The sequence below is a fragment of the Cydia fagiglandana genome, chromosome 6 (genome assembly GCF_963556715.1).
Source record: "Cydia fagiglandana chromosome 6, ilCydFagi1.1, whole genome shotgun sequence".
Taxonomy (NCBI): Eukaryota; Metazoa; Arthropoda; class Insecta; order Lepidoptera; family Tortricidae; genus Cydia; species Cydia fagiglandana.
In genome coordinates this window covers 18,813,842-18,835,004 of record NC_085937.1, presented here as the reverse complement: position 1 = coordinate 18,835,004, position 21,163 = coordinate 18,813,842, and the positions used below count along the sequence as shown (strand labels likewise).

Here is a 21,163-nt window from a genome sequence, read left to right as displayed (position 1 = left end):
GTACTGCGCCATTTATTTTGCGGTTACTGAATTGTTAAACGTCAACTTTTGACAACTAAATTTTCTTAGATTTTACGAATCTTTGATACTTAGTACACATTTTTGATTTGTCAGCGAAGTGACTTTATCAACCGAATGACCAATCTCAGATATCTCACCAATTCCTACGTACACATTGACACTTCAAAACTATCCATGCTTTCTAAACGCACATTCGGTACCATAATTACGTATCAAATCTAATGCCTGGTCCTGACCCTGCTGTAATGAAGGGTTTTTATTAAATCAACGTCAGCCGTCCATTAAGAGGCCCGCGGACCAAGGCCATCAATCAACCGAGAGATATAAGCATGCGTACAAGCAAGTGGGATTCTGTCGGTGGAGAATTCCGTGACAAACTGTTTTGAAGATGGTTAGATATAAAAGAATATATTTATATAGTTTTCTGGCGTACCAAATGACGCTCAAAGATCAAAGAAGAAGAAGACAAACGAAGATCATCTGGACGTCCTAGGTACCGCTAAAGAGACGAAGTGCTAAAAGACCTCAACGATCTCGGCGCCGTCGACTGGGCAGAAAGGCTTTGGACTGAGAAGCATGGCGGTCTTCAGTGTCATAGGCCAAGATCCACTTTGGGTCCTTTCGCCACAGCAGTAAGTAAGTGAAGTTATGCGCTCCGCGTAAAAAAAAATAGCCAATTTTTTTCTGTAGGACTCCCATATATCTTAAGACGTTATATTCCTCGCCTTAAGACAAAATCAAATATGAAACGCTATAATTAGAAACCAAAGTAAACGAAGTAAAGGTAAAGATAGTAAGACAGAGAGATAACTTCAAATACCTGTTTATAGTGTGCAACACTCAATCGTAAGATATATTTTTATAATAATTCACAAACTCCATATTGATACTCCAGTTCTCATAATTATATACTTCAATATATTTACCAACTTAAAACTCAGGCTATCAATTTTAACATGGTTTGGCTGTTTATAAATAAGATAACGGAACCCCAAGGAAGGGTTGAAAAATGATTCAATTTGTAATCTTCTTTAAAATTAAGGAGTACCTTTATCTCATCTCATTTTTTATCTCCAGGTATTGAAACAATGTTGCTTTTGAGATTCAAGTTCTTTCTTGTCTTCCTTTCAATGCCTTTTATGAGAAGCAAATAAGGGATATGACATTAGTCACCACAAGTGTAGGGTTGGCACAGTTAAGTATCTAAAAAGATAAAGATAAAAGACATTTATTCGTGACGATCACAAAACATGTACGAATATAGGTATACAGACAACAGCAAGAAAGAACAGATCATTACGCGTGGATCATGAAATCAATGACATATGTAGAAAGCATACACTATAATAAAGAAGCGATGAAGCAAAAAGTTAATTGAAAGGTAAAATTATTTACTCAGACCTAATAAAAAGTACGAAAAATTAAGTAATGATGTAGTTTATTAAGGCCACAGATTCTTTTGAGTTTTTACTAATCACAAATTAATTCTAAAAGCGTAAACAACTCAAACTAACAAAAACACATTCAATTATTCGACAGCTGACAATTGATCATGAAGACTATTTAGGCATTTGCCCCAGTTTAAAAGAGGCCCACCACATGTCACGGTAATCACAGCAAACCCTATTTGAATAATCGCCATTATTATCCTTAGCCGTCTGTCAAACACTCGCCACACGTCGGCACTGTCAGCCGTGGTTAATTGGACCTAAAATTAAACTATACACTTATTTGCAAGCGTGACTGCAACATAGGTTCGATTAGGATCTACACTAACGATTAGCAGATCGAATAGCTCAGTGGTTAGACATGATTATGGTCCGGGGATCGATTGCTATTCTAAAACTGGTTTGAGTGTAACAAAGTATAGCGTTACTTTGTAAACAAATTACCGGGTACTATCAGTTTTCGCCAATCTTTTTCTATGAAGGTTAATCTTCTATTGATGAGTACTTTAAATGCACTTGAAGAATTCTTCTACAACAATGATGTGTCCAGTTTAGGATCAATTTAAAAAAGAACTCGCCCAAGGCACCTTCGAAAAAGTAAATTTGAAATCTATCTCTCTTTATCATTAGCTACAAAATGAGCGAAGTGTGAGCAGGATAACGCATCAAAATTCGTTTTTTGAACCCAGGAGCATGTCTAAACTGGCTTACGTTTTTTACCCGGCCCATTTCTTACGGTCATTTTTTACCTCCACTAATGACTGTCCGGCGCTGATAATAATAGAAATTTAAAAGGGGACCAACTGGATTTATATCAACAAAGATTCGAGAGGACAAATTAAGGGAGAATTCCTTTTGGAGAAATTGATATCTGGGAATAAATGCGGTTCCCAGACGGGACGAAATGAATTAAAGATTTTACAAACATGGGATGCACGCGCGTATTGATGACCACCAAATTTGGAGACCACGAGTTTTGAGCGCTAAGTAGCATGGCTAATGCCGAGACAACATGGACCAGAACAAGTATTGCAAGATTTTTTTGGGCTGATGTCGGAAAAATAATATTTGATGACTTCTACAATGGACTGTTTTTTTTCCTAAAAATATGGTACAATACTACGAGTATGTTGTTTCTTCGAAGTGTCCAATGAGGCGTAATTGTATTATGTATTGGTTGTAATTCTTCTACTTGTTTTAGGTAAATACTTCATATTTTCATCTCAATATAAAAGAACATTTTATACATACATACGTGTTTACTAAGATATCTCACGGGAATGTAGGTTACAAGACCAATCTGTGCTCAAACAAAACAAAAGCAAAATCACAGCAAAAGAAATATCTGTATCCCCGTCTCCTCGGATGCATGCAACGTATCATTACAGTCGTATCACTCATTACGGCCGGTCACGCATTTCGGTGCCTTTGGACCCTTTGGTATGCCCATTAGACGGGCTTGTGAACTCCCAAAAGTCCTTTTTTATCAAAGGGTTAATATCCTGGAGTTGAGGAGTTTAGTTTAGTAGCCGTTTGGGAATAGTTATTTGTACAACAAGAGATCAAAGTTTGATATTTCTTCGAGTGCTTATTTTGAGGCCCGTGCAAGCGAAAGATTCTATAATAGATTCACTCGCTACGCTCGTGAATCTAATTTAGAATCTTGAGCGTAGTAAGGGATTTAAAAGCGCACGAGATGTAAATAACTTTGATCTCGTGTAGTACACAAAATTTTTCACCCTAAGCAGTGAGAACATACCTAGAGGGACAGAGATAATAGAACCCAAGTATATCGAACTTGTATTAGACCCCGCATGTTGAAATGACATTTGACTATAAAGGTCACTTGAATGATATTTTGTCTCACTCAGTGAGCAAAATGCGATTTTGCTCACTGTTTTTAAGAAGCAAAGTACCCTTGTTCGAGCTGCTGAGGTGAAAATATAATGTAGGATGTGTAATTGAAACGGAATGTAACTGTAAGAGTGAAACAGTGCGATTGCATAAGAAAGAGATTAATTTTCGAATGCTATTCTGAATTTAATCGAAGTATCGTAAATCTTTCAGAATGTTAGAATGAACCAACTGAATCAGTTGGTTTTCATACGTGGATATGTGTTCACATCGCCTATAACCAAACGCTGTTGCTCTTTTGGATTTATTTTAATAAATACATGAATTTAACGAAGAGGTTCTTCTGATTTCCCGCAATCCCATTGCACTTATATGAAGCGCTTGATACAAAATGTGAGGATAGGTTGTGGCCTCTTGAGTTTAAATAGGTTGCTTCGATTACAATTCATTGGTAATCTTCTTCTTCGATCTAGCGTTTTCCCGGCCTAGCGCCAGGGTGCGGTTTTCTGCTCAATTTTCTCCACTTTGGGCACTTTGCCCGGTCTTCGGCATCCTCGGGTGTGAGATTGTTTTCTTCCATATCCGCTATCACGACGTCCAGCCAGATTCAATGGTAAGTCCGCCATTTGTACATTGTTGTATATACAGGGTGATCAATCCAAATAGGTCAGTATGGAGAAGTCATAAACTATGAGAGATAGCGAAATTTGTTCTTAGGAACCATGGCTTCGATTTTACTTCTCCATCCATACTGACCCATTTGGATTGATCATCCTGTATTTTGTGCAATAAAGTTTAAATAAATAATTTATAATAATATGTATAAATAATATGTATAAAGATAAAAGTGGTAAAGGGATGGATACGAAACATTATTGAATTTAAGAATATTCCAAGGTGGTTCCAAGGAAAATAAATTGATAGATTACTATATAGTATAAATAAACTGATGATTAAAATGATCTCTGATTCCGAATTTATGATATTTGGTGTAGGTTGAATGATCGAATCGCTTACATTTGCTTGTTTACGTAAATTTTAATATCTAATAAACATATTCAATAAGCTTCAGATTGGAGACTATGTAGTAAACATTTATAAGTATTTTTTTTATTTAATATAATTATACGTTAACCTACCAACATAAAGTGTAGTGTAAAAAAACGTACGCACTCAAGAAACCAGCCTGCGAATGTTGCATCGAAAAACATGTTGAGGTTTGGTAAAAATGTGAGGGAATTTGCAAAAGTAGCCTGATAATTGGCGCGTTCTGCGCGTTCCATCGTCAAAGATTACCTGACAAGAAGTAACTCTTATTGTAATGACATAAGATCTACCTTCGGTCAATTAAGAGTGGTGTACGTACGCGACGCGGCGTAATCATATTGCAAAATGTTGAGACATGCTCTTAAATGTACTTAATTTTACGCAGTCGGTTTGTTGTAAGGGCGAATATACGTATTGTGGACTAAAGAAGTTCTATTTACTTATAAACTTCTTTTGACTTTTCTACTTGGTTGATATTCTTACTAATTAATACATCATAGTATACGAAAATCAAACAAAAATTCAAAATTCAAAGTCGCTCAACGAGCTATGGAGAGGGCTATGCTCGGAGTTTCTCTGCGTGATCGAATCAGCCGGCCTAGCCAAGGTCACAATCGCTATCGCTTCGACAACGAAAACCATTATGTCTCTCTATCACACTTCCATATTAGTGCGACAGTGATAGTTGCGTTTCGATCGCTACGGAGCGTAAGCGATCGGCATCTTGGCTACGCGGCCAGAAATGAGGAGATCCGTAGACGAACTAAAGTCACCGACATAGCTCACCGGATTAGCAAGCTGAAGTGGCAATGGGCAGGCCACATTGCGCGCAGAGAAGATGGCCGATGGGGTCGAAAAGTGCTCGAGTGGAGACCACGGACTAGCTAACGCAGCGTAGGACGTCCACCCACAAGATGGACGGACGACCTTGTTAAAGCCGCCGGAAGACGCTGGATGCGGGTGGCTTCCAACCGGTACGAATGGAGGTCCAAGGGGGAGGCCTATGTTCAGCAGTGGACGTCTTATGGCTGAGATGATGATGATGATGATGAGTATACGAAATAGCGAATGGGCATCACAGATCACCCAAGGCACAGGCAGGCCAAAAAGATGATATCTAAAGGCTTATTATTAACCGGGCAACTAAATTATTAAACAGGAACTTTCACTGGGCATATAATAATATAATTTGGATGTGCATTAATATTTTAGCGCCAATAAATTTATATTAGCCTCAAATTTAAGCATCATATTTATTATTAAAAAACTGGCAGCAAAATCAAGCTACCCAAAAAAATTATAGGAAACTTGAATTGATAGGCTGGCTTCTAAAATACTAAGTTGGCAACTAATATTGTAAAGCGATCATAAAATTTGGTTGTTGTACAAAATACCTAAGATACCTATATATAAGCTTAAAATACTCAATTTTTTAATAATTTAAACATATGCATAACTAGTTCTTTAAATTGACAAATTCCTAATCAACAAAACCTATACTTATAATCGAAATTCCTAATCATGAAACACCTTTTGGCCATTATACCTTAGATCTTTAATTTTTTTAATACTAATTTCAATACTTATCACGGTGTTCTGCAAGAGTCAAAAGATAGGTGCGATGACGAGCGAACCGAGGAGGAGCGTGTTAGGTTGACAGTGTAGTGTAGTAGACCAAACAAAATATTTACAAAACTTCATTTATGAATTAATAGACAGCCATTTTCTTTTCAAAATGTGCTTTATAAATGGTCTCCAATATAATAATTCAGTTGCCAAATAAATATTCAGTACCTGCCTAAAAATAAACAAAAGCTATAATGGCACTAAAATGTTGTCTCATATTGATATATTTTAAGGCTCTGTTTTTGTTGCCAATCTATTAATTTTTTAATGTTGGTAGCCATTTCTATTTTTTTAAACGACTCAAATTCGATTAATTCGTTGACCGGTTAAATACGTGCAATATCTAAATACCATAGAATCCAAGAAGTTCCGGCCCAAAGCACAATAGGAGCAATCATTTCAACCGGACTCAGCCCCTCACGAGCTCACGACATAATATCGCATTCACGACAAAAACTACCATTAACTCCTTAATATCATAACTTTATGCTCCAGTTAAAATACTAACACCCTAAAACACAAGATTTTAAACTCTATTGCAACTGGCTAAGAACTACTATATATTCGTTATATTAGTAAAATACAGTCAACCTAATAAATGTCACATTTGCCTCGATGACTTGGACAACCGACGCACGATTCGCTAGCAAGGTGAAGTCAATGTGATGAAATTATTGAGTTGTACGGAATGTAATGGAAATTGTTGTGTGTTGTTATTTGTTGAATGACGTTGCCAATTCACCATTCAGTTATCGGCATTTGCCCAAACATCCATGTTGTATTTCTTTCCTTTATACGATATAGGTACTAAAGTGATATAAAGTATGTAAACCCACGACATGCATTGCCGCTAGTCCAATAGGGTAAGCAATCAACCAATGAGTGCCACCTTTATAGGTATAAAAGAACTTTAAGACAATCTAGTTATAACTAAAGTATATCATCGAGAAATACTATTTAAGCGTCTATTCACCAAGCGCACATTTCTACGACATTCGAAAGATTGCGGATTCTAGATGATATTAGCTCAGGACCGGGATAAGAGAGGCCTATACTCAACAGCTGAAATGATGATGATGATGATGATAACATTACTTTATGTAATTTACTATCTAGCTAGACATACAGTGTGTATACATAAATATGACATGTATTTGCAAGCGCGTCAAACAGGCGCCCTGTCACCAAGACGATATGCACCGCTCGTGCGTATATCGATCCGAGCCGATCCGAATCGAGCCGAACAAATAAGTCGATCTAGATCGGTGCGTGACTGCGTCGCACGCGCCGATGGTTATCGGATGATCGTTCGTATTGTGACTCGAGTTGTAGTTGGTAGTTAGGTACTAAAACTGTCATTAGATCACCATATTCGCTCCTTGAGAACCAAAGTGGCATTAGGTATACAACATAAGAACCATTTAAATTTCAAATTGTGACGTTGTTCGATTTATCTAAAGTTGAATTCGGAAAGATTCTTACGATCTACGAATAACATTAACAGATCTTTGGAGCATAACATTACTACGACAGGATTCTGGATTGACACTGTTTTCATAATTACCACCTTTTTCGCAGCAACAATCATCCGCAATTTCCCCATTAACTCTCACATGTCCCACACTTATTACATGCTAACGAGATTCCCAGAAGGACCAATAACATGGTCTGTCACAAAAAGACCTCTAACGACAACGGTAATACATATCCCGACCGCAACAGCTCTGAGAGCGACGTCATGATACTTGCTGCATCCCTTGCTGACCGCAAGGATGGGTTTTTAAAAATATGGCAAGTGTGAGCTGGGATTTTAAGAAAATTGTAGAATAAATAGGTTATTGGAGAAGGCGTGCGTCAAATACAACTCGGTCGGGGAAACTATGGAATTTCTCGTCCGAAACACCCTGGTGCGGGATCAGGCAAACTTTTGAGAAAAGCCAACTGCAGTTAAAATCACCAGTTTTAGGAAGCTCAAAGAGCTGCAAATGTTGTTTTCAGAAGGACTCTCAAGGTTTAATTTTATAGATGACCCTATGAGCCGCAATTGTACATGGCCATGAAAAAATACACACGAAAACTAGACTATATTTGTGAGGGCTGGCTCTAAGAAAAAACCTTAAAAAGTTAAAGATGGCTCGACAGAAAAATAACCAAAACGTCTAATTTTCATTTATTTTTAATTTTACATATATCGTCACCCTGCATACCATAGCAAGTTGTACCATCTTGTCCATCTTCGTATTTAATTGGCAATGATATAGCCGAGGTAGGCAACAATGAAGGATTTGCTCTCATCAAATTTAATGAAGACATTTATTATTATTAAAAATCATTCTATAGTTAAGCGGTACCCTAAGAAAGGCTCTGGCAACTCGATCCGCGAGTCGCGACCGCAGTACGTGATAAAAAAACCCTTCAACGATCAGGCTCAGTTGCGTAACCATTTTTGCTCGATTTGTGTGCGCCGTGAGGGAATGCGTAAGTACTTGCACTCTTAGGGCCACCCCACATTTAGCGTCTTTCGAGCGTCGGCATCTGGTCAGCGCTATGGAAAATGACGTCGCTGCGCAGTTGCGTCGACGTTGCGTCGACGTTGCGTCGAGCAGTGGCCATAGAGTTATAGACGCCGACGCTTGAAAGACGCTAAATGTGGGGTGGCCCTTAAGAGAAGCATGAACCTGCCACCAAAAAGCCGCTCCCATTCCCATACAATCGAAGTTACATGCTTAAATTAGATGAAAATTGGCATGAACATTTTCGTAACATACCTATATCTATGTCAGGTACCAGGTACTAGTTTTCGTTGCTATAAGTTGTTATACAAAGAAGGTATAGATAGAGAAGATGTTTTGAAATGAAAATGCAAAGAAAATAATTTATTTGACACAACAATCTTTTAAATACGTATACGACATAGTTTTGTTACTTGTTGTCTCAAAGAGGATACCACTCAGCATGTGTCGGAGCACATATAGCGCAACGACGCTGATTTTCAGTATTGTTATATATTATAGAATATTTTATTTCACTATTTGTATGTAAAACTTCTTATTAGGTTAGTTTATTTCAGTTCCGCGCACTAGTCACAAATGTCATTGAAACAACTTGAATTTCTTTCTAAGACCATTATTTGATTTCGATAATTAAACAATCTCAATAAAAAAATTCCTCTTTCATAATATGAGATGCCGTTATTTTGCTATATTATAAAACAATATAACAAAATAACGGCAAAACTGTTTCGCCACCAATAAATTAATTGCAAAGATTAGTCATGCGAAATAGAAACGCCACCTTATTCAAAACAAGGAATTTGCATAATTTGATGACTTCTAAAAGGCAAATTCTGTTTAACAATTTGATAAATGGTTTTAATATTATTTTGATACGGATACGACCTACAGTTAAACCAAGATGAGTCTGCAACGAAGTGTGATTTTAAATGTCAAACTTCAATGAAATTATGCCGTATAAATAACACTTGCACTGCGTGTGCTATCAAAATCGTTGCAGACTTATCTTGGTCTAACTCTAGAAATCTAGTGTGAATATTTGACAAGCAAAATAATGGGGAAAATTTAGGTAAAATAAAGGTTTCCCGTTTTAAGTACTTACATTCAAAGTTCTTTGAACATTCAGCTTTTGAAATAAGTAAGGAATACATACCTGAAACAAGAATAATTTGGTTAAACTTGATATAATCAGTACCTATACAATTTATTATAAACACGTTTTTCATTCCTTTTATAGGAAAACGTCACACTAGGTACTGAGGTAGTGTGACGTAGTAAAAAGTTTAAGATATCATAAATATGGGCAAAAGCTAAGGATTCCGGGGGCCTCGGCCTACTCGACTCAAGATGACAATTGTTGATAGAAAGCGTCAACTTCAACGTCAAATTGTTGGTCGAAACTTAAATAATTTATGGAAATATTGCAAATATACACATAACATTCCGTAGCATCTATATTCTATGACGCCGAAACATTTTTTCTTACCGTTTAGAGTTTGTCGATGTACGATTGTCATCTTGGCTAGACCCCCAGGTACTTACCTCACACGCATCATGTCCGAGCGAAACGCCTTAAGAGAGGACTTCTGATTGCAATACGTCAGCACCAATCAGTGTAAAACCTAACGCCGATTGTTGCTCGCGGTCAAGGTCGTATCAAAGATGATAATTTTATCAGATTGTTAATACAGAATCGGCCGGCAGCCGCAATTAAAACGTGCGATATATCATGGATGAAAGTGAATGAGAGCGATAAATTCCCGCGCGAATAAGCTGCGCAAGAGCATTTATCGCGTAATGTTGCCAGTTTTGTTGATATCTTCATTTAAACATTTTGATTGATAAATGAAATAAAAAATGTAATAAAACGAAGTCTAGTAAAGGATCGTGTCACTTTCTGAATTTTCATATCCTAGTATTTTCTATATAAAAGGCATTTGAATAGTTTTTATTTTACTGTCCGTGTCAAGTTTATCCAGCCAGTATATACTAATTAAGTTCGTCAGCTATCTATGAGATTTAGATATTTAATAATGTAGGAAAAACAATTCTAGAAACGAAATCTAGTACCAGACATGTTATTTCAGACAGTCGTTTTAGATCGTAACCTCGATTGGACGGCAGCAGTTAGGTTCGTCTGTTCATATGACTCTTAACTAATCAGCTAATCTAATACTTAAACAAAGTTAAGTTAGTATATATAAGAAAAAGAAAGAAAAAAGAAAATAAAAATAATAGTACATTATTGCAGAGGCCAGGAAAGGGCAATTCGTGGATGAGTTTCGATTTTGTCGGACGACGCGAAGCGGAGGCCGACAAAGAAGACGAATCCACGAATTGCTATTCCTGCCGAGGCATATATAGTGCTTTTCTCCAAACATGCGAGGAAATAAGCTAAAATCATTATTATTTAAGCATCAAGCATCACTCAAATCAAACCTTCACATCCAAAATGTCAAAAACAATTTCCCTCTTTAATTAATTTTTAAAAGTTAAAGGCACAAACTTATTCTGCCATTCAGTACCATTCAATATTCGTTCATTCAATATAATTGCGCAATATAGTTTGTCAAACCAACTTTTCAGTCAGTAAGAACCAGGAAAACTACACCCATCCTTTTCTTTTGGGTGCTAGTACTAGTGTAAGACAAAGATAGTATGATTCTCTTTGTCTATGTTTGAAATGAGAAAGTCCTTTGACAAACTATGTAAGCTTTATGAACACGGATGAGATTTAAAAAAAATATAAAAATAATCTTTGATTTTATTAAGCAGTATTCGCACGATCATACACGTGAAATGATAGCTGATCGGGTCGTGTAGAAGCGGCTCGCGGCAATAATAATTGGCTGTTTGCGTTTTTTATTATTAAAAAGTAAAAAACACTACAGTAATAAGTTATTACTGTAGTGTTTTTTTACTTCCCGTCCGCTAGAACAGGACAGCGATAGTTTGATGTTTTTTAGTTAGAGTTTGACATTAACGAAGAACTTCGCGTACTATTTTTGCTACAGTAAGGTGAACATTTCCGAGCATATTGGAGAAAAGTCTATTAAAGGTATAAGCAGAATATATCCTGCCAAAACAGGAATCTCCAGAAGCACTAGCAACACTCATAAAGCCGTATGCAAATCCAGTAATGGGCGGCGGTGCGCCCGCGAGCCTTTTTTGGCGCGCTAATTTATATCGCTATCAGTTCGGAGTGGAGGGTAATTGCAGACGGCGTGGTACAGTCGCCATCAGATATATCGGAGCGGCCAGGGTGTCCACAATATCTGAACACGCACTCTAACGCCTTGACAATAGAGGCGTGTTCAGATATTTGTGAGTGCCTCGACCGCTCCGATATATCTGACGGCGTGGTACAGTCGCTGTTTATTCACGGAAACACGTATAAATTGGTTTACTGTTGAGGGATCTTTGTGGGAGTTTTGCGGCATTTTACGTGACTTTAAAGAACCTAATAGTTTTGAATGATTCACGGTTAGTTTCACTAGACCAGCGGTCGGCAAGAAGTGGCCCGCAAGTCTGATACAGTCATAAATATTGACAAAGAGCGGCCCGCGTCAACTTCGGTAACTATTTGGCCCTTGGCTGCTAAAAGGTTGCCGACCGCTGCACTAGACTATCGACCGGGATATGAACCGTGAACAAGATGCATGTAACTGCGTCGAAATATTGGGAGCTCGGAAACAACACAAAATGTAATCACGGTTCATATCCCGGTCGATATACGAGTAAGTCTAGTTTAAAGAACCTAGTTAAATTAGTATCGTCCATACTTAACTGTTTACGTAACGATTTGGTAACATTCCATTTCTAACCGCAACTGCACTACCGGTACTGAACGCGTCGCTGTCATTGTCAATTTCCATAGTAAAATTGACAGTAGTGCAGCTGTCGTTGGAAATGGAATGTTACCCTAAATGAGCCCAAATCAAACCAAGCCAAAATATGTCCCCTTTATCATAAAACTTTACGAGCATGAATTAACTAGTTAAATTATGTTATTTCCCTTTCTTACAAAAACCTATTTCATAGCCTACATAAGTCAAAATTGTAGATAAAGTCAAAAGATACATAGCTTATTCAGACTGATAGAGATTTATGAATAACACCAATAGAATTTACGAGTCATTTCCGAGTTAAAAACAACATAACCTACACGATAAAGTGAAGTTGCTCTAATATAGATTTCACTGATTGCACATAATACCTTCCTCACATCTTTATGCTGTTCATGCACCATAACGCTTTCAATCGATAAACGGCCGATACTTTCGATATTCACTATCACCACAGTTTATCAAGGAACCGCCGGTACCGTGGCGAATCCTATGGGATTAGGATTGCCTCCAATCAAAGAAAAACCAGGATAACAAACTTCCCAATCAAGCGAAAATAAACCTTATCCTCTCTACCATAAAGACTGTGCCGTCGGTATTTATGTAGTAGAATCGGGAATGCGGCTAGGCATAAACATTTCACTGGCGCCTCTGTCATTACTGTCTTTGACGGGAATTTATAATTATTTTCTCATTTTCCTGAAGCTTCGATCAAAATATCAATTTCACTGCGGTATTATGATTGACGTGTCCTTTTATAGCAGGGTGAAGGTGATTAAGTCTAGAGAAAGCATCTTTTAAGGCTTCTACAGATTTTAGATGATTGCCGGCTAAAGTTCTTAAGTAGGCAAGTAAATTCGGCTTTAGTTTCTTTACTCGGGCGAAGTGATAGCATATATTACAAAACTAAATTACTGTAGATTAATCAAATCATCCATATATATTCCTATTAATAAAATAACGCGATTGTTACGTTGAGTAAGTAATTTATCGTAGTAAAACTTCTGTAAGTTATGTTATGTCACATCGAGTCAAATTAATTATTGGAAAATTTTCCTACCCAATAAAATACCTAATTGTGGTTTGCTTACATTCTTTTAAATACCTAGAGATAAATACTATAGGCCCCAGGACCTGTAGTAACTAACCGCCCCTTTCTCAGCACCCATCATTTAAACTGCCGTCTTGCTGCCCCCACTGCGAACATCTATACATACATACAAACATTGCAAGTAAAAAAAGCTTGTAAATATCTCAAAACAAACCCCACAACAAAGTGCTCCCTAACGGTCCTCAGATTATCCTGACGTGCCCGGGACGCGGCGTCTTTGAGGCAATCGCAATAATGGCGGCAGATTGGCCGTACATATTGAAATGCTGAGGGAATATTAAGTAACCTGTTGGTATTGGGAGATTGGAGCCTTCAATCGCGATCCGAAAACCTGCAATGTGAAGTTTGGGCATCTTGGTACTTTCATGCGAAAGGAAAGGTCCGGTCCATCCGTCCGTCTGTCAGGCTGTTAACTCTTGAAGTTTAAGCAGCTGAACCGATTTAGATGGAATTTGGTATGGAGATATTTTTTATCTATCATACGTTACGCTAGAACGGCCCAGGTTCGGGCGGAGGCAACCGATACTTCATTTTCTATGACAGGTGACCGGTGATCACGTGATGCTTTCTATAGAAAACGGAGGATCGGAATCCCCTGCCCGGACCCGGACCGTTCTAACGTGAATTATCCTTTATGATTAACAGATGAAGTTGCGAGCAGAAATACAGCACGGCGCTGGGTTTCGAGCTAGAGAACCTCGACGAGTAGACAACTATAAAATTTTAATTTATTTTATTAAAAGATGTTCATCATTCATATTCATTCTCATAGCACAAGCATTCACAATTTAAAGACGTTAACATTCAGATATCCATCTGCAAACCAATCGAAAAAAAAAACACGTTTTAATAGACACATACGACGTTTTGGTAATAAAGCGCGCGCGCACCTGACATTTGGGCAGCTGCCTGCGCAAGGAGTAATTAAATTGAATGCCTCACCGTATACAGATAGCATGTGCATTGTGCATTGTAAAATTAGTTGCAGATGAACTATGACCAGAGGACGTGCCTTAAATGTAGTTTTCGGCCTTGATTGCTCTTATCAGGTTTATTTTTATTCCATGGTAGTTAGCCTTCTGGTAAGAAGCGTTGGTATTTTAGAGGTAAGAGCGAACGACTTTCAATCTGGAGGTCGCGGGTTCAAACGCCGGTATCAATGATTTTTTCCGGAATTTACGTTTTGGGTTACGTTAAAACATATTGTAGCATCGTATGTTACAATAGGTATATTAATTTGATATTTACCAGTCTGTTTTCGGTGAAAAAAGACATCGTGAGGAAACTGGACTAATTCCAATTAGGCCTAGTTGGTAAACTAGGTAGGTGTGGAAGGCAATTGAGAGGAATTGGAAGATCAAACAGCAGTTATTTTCGTAAAAATGTATGCTTACACATTGGCGTAAATTCAAGATGTACCTATAGGTATGTTGCTATTCGAATTTTTGGCAGTTTCGACAGCAAAGCAGCCGGTAAAACTAATGCAGTAATGCTGGTGTAATCTGAATCCGAACAGTACCTTTATTGACAAGCGACAATAAGTCACCTTTTACTTACGGCACATACGTGAGTGTAAAATACCAGCCATACAGGGTGACTCCTGACCTCCGACAATCTCATTTTCCCCATTTGGCAGTTTCTCACGCGAGGCAAGGCCGCCGCGAGATTGCAACATCCTCCACACGACTATTGATTGTTTATGCTTCGAGCTATTGGCTTATTAAAGCGTTGTAAGTGGTTTGTAAAACATACGATGCTGATTTAAAGCTGTTTAAGAGTCACACAAATCAGCCGTCATACAGTCTAATCTGCTCTAATCTAATTTCCCATACAATCGGAGTTATGCACCCATTTTGCAACGACATATAGAATTACACAAAACTTAGCACTATCTTTATGAACCCAACACGTCTTTTACTAAGTTTTCATAGCTAAGAATTGTGATAGTTTTGTACGTAAAACTATTTTTATTTCTAGAGTGGAATAGCGCCGTGGCGAAAAAATTACCTATTTAATCAGATACATACTAACCCAACCCCCTAAACCCCCTTATTTATAAACGCGCTACAAACCTCAATTAGCTAATAAAATAATCGTTTGTCCTTATCTGTCATTTCGACTTAGGTATGTATTAGTAAGAGAGGATACTCAGGTAAATCAAAAGTTAAAATTTGTCATGGCCCTAAGTCACTTACTTTCTCAGTCAGTAAGGAACGAGCATAAGAGAGATGAAACCGCCACGATATGTAATGTGCATATTACGTACGCTTCATATTGCCCGGTGTAATGTTACGAAGCACCGGCCTCGCCCTTGAGTTTCCGCCATTTTCGCGAGCAATGACCCATGATTACCTGCGCGCGCGCCCGTCCTTTAATTTCAAACCCTGTATATTGTAGTTTTCTTTTACTTCAAAGTGTAAAGTTGACGAAATATAAATTAAGCTGATCTTGTTCCAACTTAACTTGTTCGAGAGCGGCTCACTTTATATTTCAACCCTACTAATCATTGACCAGGTATTTTTTGCGCCATGGGACTATTTCAATACGTACCTACAAGTTTTTCAATTTGTTAACTAGAGTTAGACCAAGAAAAGTCTACAGCGTTTTTGATAGCCCACGCAGTGCAAGTGTTATTTATACGTCATAATTTCATAGAAGTATGACGTTTAAAATAACACTTGCACTGCGTGGGCTCTCGAAATCACTGCAGACTTTTCTTGGTCTAACTCTAATAATCCTATCTATTCTTCATTTCCCTGAGAATAATATAGAAAATTATCTAATATAATGCATAATATTGTACATAAATGCCTTTAGGCAATACATTTCAACCACAACTTCCATACCTCAGGCGGTCCACCCAAATCGGCACGATGATCGACCGGCATGATCTATAGATCATCGCTCCTCGTTAGGGGCAGTAAATAAACAATAAAGCAACAATGCGCTAATCATATTTCTTGCTCGTCAGCGCACGCGCAACTACCTTAGGCCGGTTCTTCACTGGCTTAACAAATCTAATTTTATAGTGTCAAAATGTCGTATTTTTTTTAAATCCCATATAAGCTTTGTTATACCCCAGGATACTAAAATGACATTGGGATTGCCTGAATTGGCTCAACTCATCTGCCGAAGAATTACGTAGTATAAATAATACACAAACATTAACACATGATCGCCCAGATTGAAAAAATTGTTCTTTACTTCAAATAAAAATAGAGATTCCTTACATAGAGACGCCTTGCCGGCGTCTATATTTCCGTGTTCTTATAACCCAGCAACTTTCAAATCAAGAGTGAACAGGCACCTTCTGGGCGAGCTCGCTCTATCGTAGGCCACGTCTACGCCTCGGCTAGTCTGTGGCCATGAGTAAGCCCATTCATAATAAAAAAAAAAAAACGAAAAAAATATCCTGACGATGACGAGGATGTCTTTGAGGCAGAGGAAGACCAAGTAAAAGATGGCGGAACGACCTGACTATTCACAATATGTGTCTCATATGACCCCAGCACAGCCGGGCATTATACAAATGATGTAGATATGACCAAATGGTGGAAAATGGCAAGTACCCAGCAATATTTCAGGCTGATTAAAATACTTAAATGAAGTACATTTTCAAACTGCATAAAATAAATAAAGTGCATTTTCAAAGCGTTTGCATTTCTGACTGAATCGCCAGTGAGTAGCCGGCCTTAGACCCGACGTAATTGCAAATCGCATGATGGATGGCGGACGGTGAAAAATATCTCAATTCATTAGTTTGCAGCTGACGTGGACAAATCAGTGCATTCTTCAGATTTGTTTATGCGTGGTTTGGGTAGTTGCTTCGTTGTGAGTATTGACCTAAGTACCTGATATTCTACACTACTGTAAGGAATCCTAGTCAATAAAAAACTCTGACAGAAGACCCTCCTTCCTGAAGTTTTGAGGGATTCGGTTAAAATGCACCCTCACCTCATTCAAGAATATAGTTTTAATAGTAGTTACTGACTAATGGTAGAGAACAACACACGATACAAACATACAGAGATAGACTGCTTAAATTATAACAAAAACCTTTTCTTAAAAGATGTCCTAACCTAAATTGATGGAAGCTATTATTTAAGTTAATGGATAGTTAAAGAAAAGACAAATACTGTGTCATCAGCAGTGATCATACATTTTCCAGCATTTTTGGTGCAGTAGAGTGGTGTTAACGGAATTGGCATAAATAATTTCAATTGAAATGGTAAATTAAGGTTAATATTAACGTAATTAACGCTAATTAATCATTAGGGTTGAAATTATTTATACCAATTCCGTTAACACCACTCCGCTGCACCAAAATTGCTGGAAAATGTACGATCACTGGTCATCAGCATATTTAAACAAGTAATAGGTAACCCAAATAATCTTTAGCAAGAAAGGTGGGTAAGTTATCCTATCTGCTTGTAGAATCTCTCGCATTTCCTAATCCTACCAGCAAGTATCTCATCGTCCCACTTACTCCGTGACCAAGTACGGTCCCTGAAAGGTATCGCCGGTGGCGGGCATTCCGGCCGGGTCACAGATCAGCTGAGCAGGTGGCATAGATACGCTGCTCAAACGTACGGGGCAGCGTTTTGTAAGCGCGCGCTGCGTTTTGGCCTTGGACTTGGGAGACTTCGTACCTATTATAACATACAAATGATACAAAGCGTCACATTGTTGTCTTCCTATAGAATGAAGCTGCAGACAATGTTTAGTCATCTGTTTCACTAACTCCGTGAAGTAGGGTCAAACACAAAACTGTGTTCGCGTCTTTGCTGTAGACATACACAAGAGTTAAGGTCTATAAAGGTTAATTTTCTTATTTAACCCTTATCCACGTGAAAAGGTCCTCCTTTTATTCAGAGAACTATGATAAAATCATTACTTACATGCCCACAAGCTGTTAATTATTGCCCACAGGAGAGAAAAATGTACACTTCGCGCGAACACGCTAGTTTTCTCTCCTGTGGGCAATAGTTAACAGCTTGTGGGCTGTAAGCCTAATGCCTCTATAAGCCGGCATAGGTACTATAAAATATGGGTAAGACAACACAAAAACGCATGATTTGCCCGCCCCTATGCGCACGTAATTCACGCCCGTGTGTTCAGTCCTCAGCGATGATCTCCATAACGAGGCCGCTTACCATTGCTCATTACCATTCGCTCATTAGGTATAGGCTGGCAATCACTGCGGCCGGAAATGAAATGGATTCTTTGACTAGAGTTTGGAGCAAAAAAAATTGAGGAATGATGCGTCAACGATATTATTTGAAGAAGTCCGTCGGGCAACTGAAGGTGGTTATTGGATGTTCTCCGAAGATTAGAACTTTTTCTCTTCAATTGGCCGCTATTTTATAGAAAAAGTGTATCAGTTTGCTGTTAAATAGTTTAAGCGCCAGAAGACATCCTTGAGGAACTCCTTTTTTTTATCAAGAAGGATAGGCCGTAAGATTGTACTTGGCGGCTGTGTGATAAGCGTACTTGGTATGGCGGTATTTTCTGTATTAAAGCTGTGGGATATGGAATATTTATCAGTACCGTGTCAAGCGCTTTAGAGTAGACGACGAAGGCTAAATAAATAGAAGAAGATTGTAGATATTCCAATAATTTTACCGAGTCAATTTAGATAATCTCTCATCAGTGGTAGAGAAGCCTGCTCGAAATCCTGCAAGTACCGTTGCTTTCCAACGGCTAAAATGAGACTTGCGGGGATCAGCCAATAGCATTTGGTTGTATTTCGGCGGAGCGGAACAGAGATGTGGATTACAAACAATGGTATTGGTTGATTCCATCAAGTCTCCTCACATCTCCGCCTCAGTGGAAAGGCAACCTTAAAGATGGTGTCTGTCCTTATATGATTTGGAAAGGCAGCAATAAAGGCGATTGCTGTCCTAATAGGGTCAGTGCGCTAGTTTTCGTCCTGCTCTAGTTTTCGTCCAATTGACGAAATTAGAATATAAACGTTCATTGCTGCACAAATTTGGACTTATTGCAATACTTAATATCTAAACAATTTATCTAGATAAAAATTATATTTCGCAAGTAGCAAATTATAAATGAAATGTAGGTATTATTTGCTAATCCCTCAAGTGGACCGAAACTGACACCGGACGGTAAACTCACGCAATTACATTATATGATTTGTTAAAGTCGGGAGACAAAAATAGGGTATTAAAGGGTTATATCAAGTTCCTTTTCTGTACAGCAAATACAAATAAATAAATAAATAAAGAATAATAATAAGTAAATAGCAGGCGTGGCTCACTCCGCGATTTCGTCGCTTTGCTACAGGTAGCTAAAAGTACATTCGTTCGACCCCAATTTTGGGGTTTGCCATAAGCCGCGCGTGGCGCTGTCGCCACCTAGCGGCCATATCTGTGCTGATCGTGACAGACGCGTTTTGTTAGAGAGTGAGTCTTCTGTACCTAGTACTATTATTTATTCTGGGCTGCTATTTAACTGATCACCAGATTTAATAAAATTTAATACCAAAAAAATCTACTTTACCACCCTAAAATAATGAATGATCACCAAAATTATAACACCATTTTAATGTGAAATGATTACCAATTTTAATACATTTTTTACTATCCTATTAAAGGAAATGACACCAAATTAATCATTATTAACCCAAAATTTTTAAATAATTACCAAATTTCAAACCCCAATTTAATGTCAATTGATAACCAAATTTTTACATCGTGCTATCCTATTAAATAAAATGACACCAAAATAATCATTGTAAACCCAAAAATAGTAAATGACCACCAAAATTAGAACTCCATTTTAATGTAAAATTATAACCAAATTTTTAAATCTTGCTATCCTATTAAAGCAAAGCAAAATTTTCTAGTAGCATTTCGTTTCTGTATGGGTTGCAGTTCAAACCTAACCTAACCCAGTTTTCTAGTAACATTTCGTTTCTGTAAGGTTCGCAGTTCAAACCTAACCTAACCCGCTTTTCTAGTAACATTTCGTTTCTGTAAGGTTCGCGGTTCAAACCTAACCTAACCCACTTTTCTAGTAGCATTTCTTATCTGGAAGGGTCGCAGTTCAAACCTAACCTAACCCACTTTTCTAGTAGAATTTCGTTTCTGTGTGGGTCGGAGTTCAAACCTAACCTAACCCACTTTTCTAGTAGCGTTTTGTTTCTGTAAGGGTCACAGTTCAAACCTAACCTAACCCACTTTTCTAGTAGCATTTCGTTTCTGTAAGGGTCGCAGTTCAAACCTAACCTAACCCACTTTTCTAGTAGCATTTCTTTTCTGTAAGGGTCGCAGTTCAAACCTAACCTAACCCACTTTTCTAGTAGCAATTCGTTTCTGTAAGGGTCGCAGTGTTAACCTAGCCCACTTAACTGATAGCAGTACAAACCTAACCTAACATACTTTTCTAGTAGCATTTCAGTATGCCTACCTAAGTTATGCGGTGCGAGGTACGGGGGTTGAGCGGGAGGGGCTAGTAATTTTGGCATCATTTTACTTTATTTGGTAATATGTATAAATTTTTTGGAATCATAGTGGTTTATTTAGGTGAAAATATCGCATTTATTTGGTCTTCAAGATTTGGTGATCATTAATGATTTTTGGTAATCATTCAATATATTTGGTATTCGAATACAATTTGAAGTGCAGTCGTAATTAAAATGGTGGTACATTTGTAATTTTAGGCCTTATTTTTTTGGTGTTC

At 37.9% G+C, this 21,163-nt stretch overlaps 2 protein-coding genes across 2 annotated transcripts in view; one reads left to right on the top strand and one right to left on the bottom strand.

The window, feature by feature from the left end:
• The window catches only part of LOC134665434 (uncharacterized), a 579,666-nt gene extending 579,305 nt beyond the window's left edge, over positions 1-361 (top strand). The window contains exon 2 of the mRNA XM_063522406.1: positions 350-361. The gene's annotated coding sequence lies outside the window, so the exon portion shown is untranslated. The remainder of the gene's footprint in view (positions 1-349) is intronic.
• LOC134665450 (protein outspread) overlaps positions 1-21,163 on the bottom strand; it is a 417,047-nt gene that overhangs the window by 154,658 nt on the left and 241,226 nt on the right. The gene's annotated exons all lie outside the window — the stretch shown is intronic.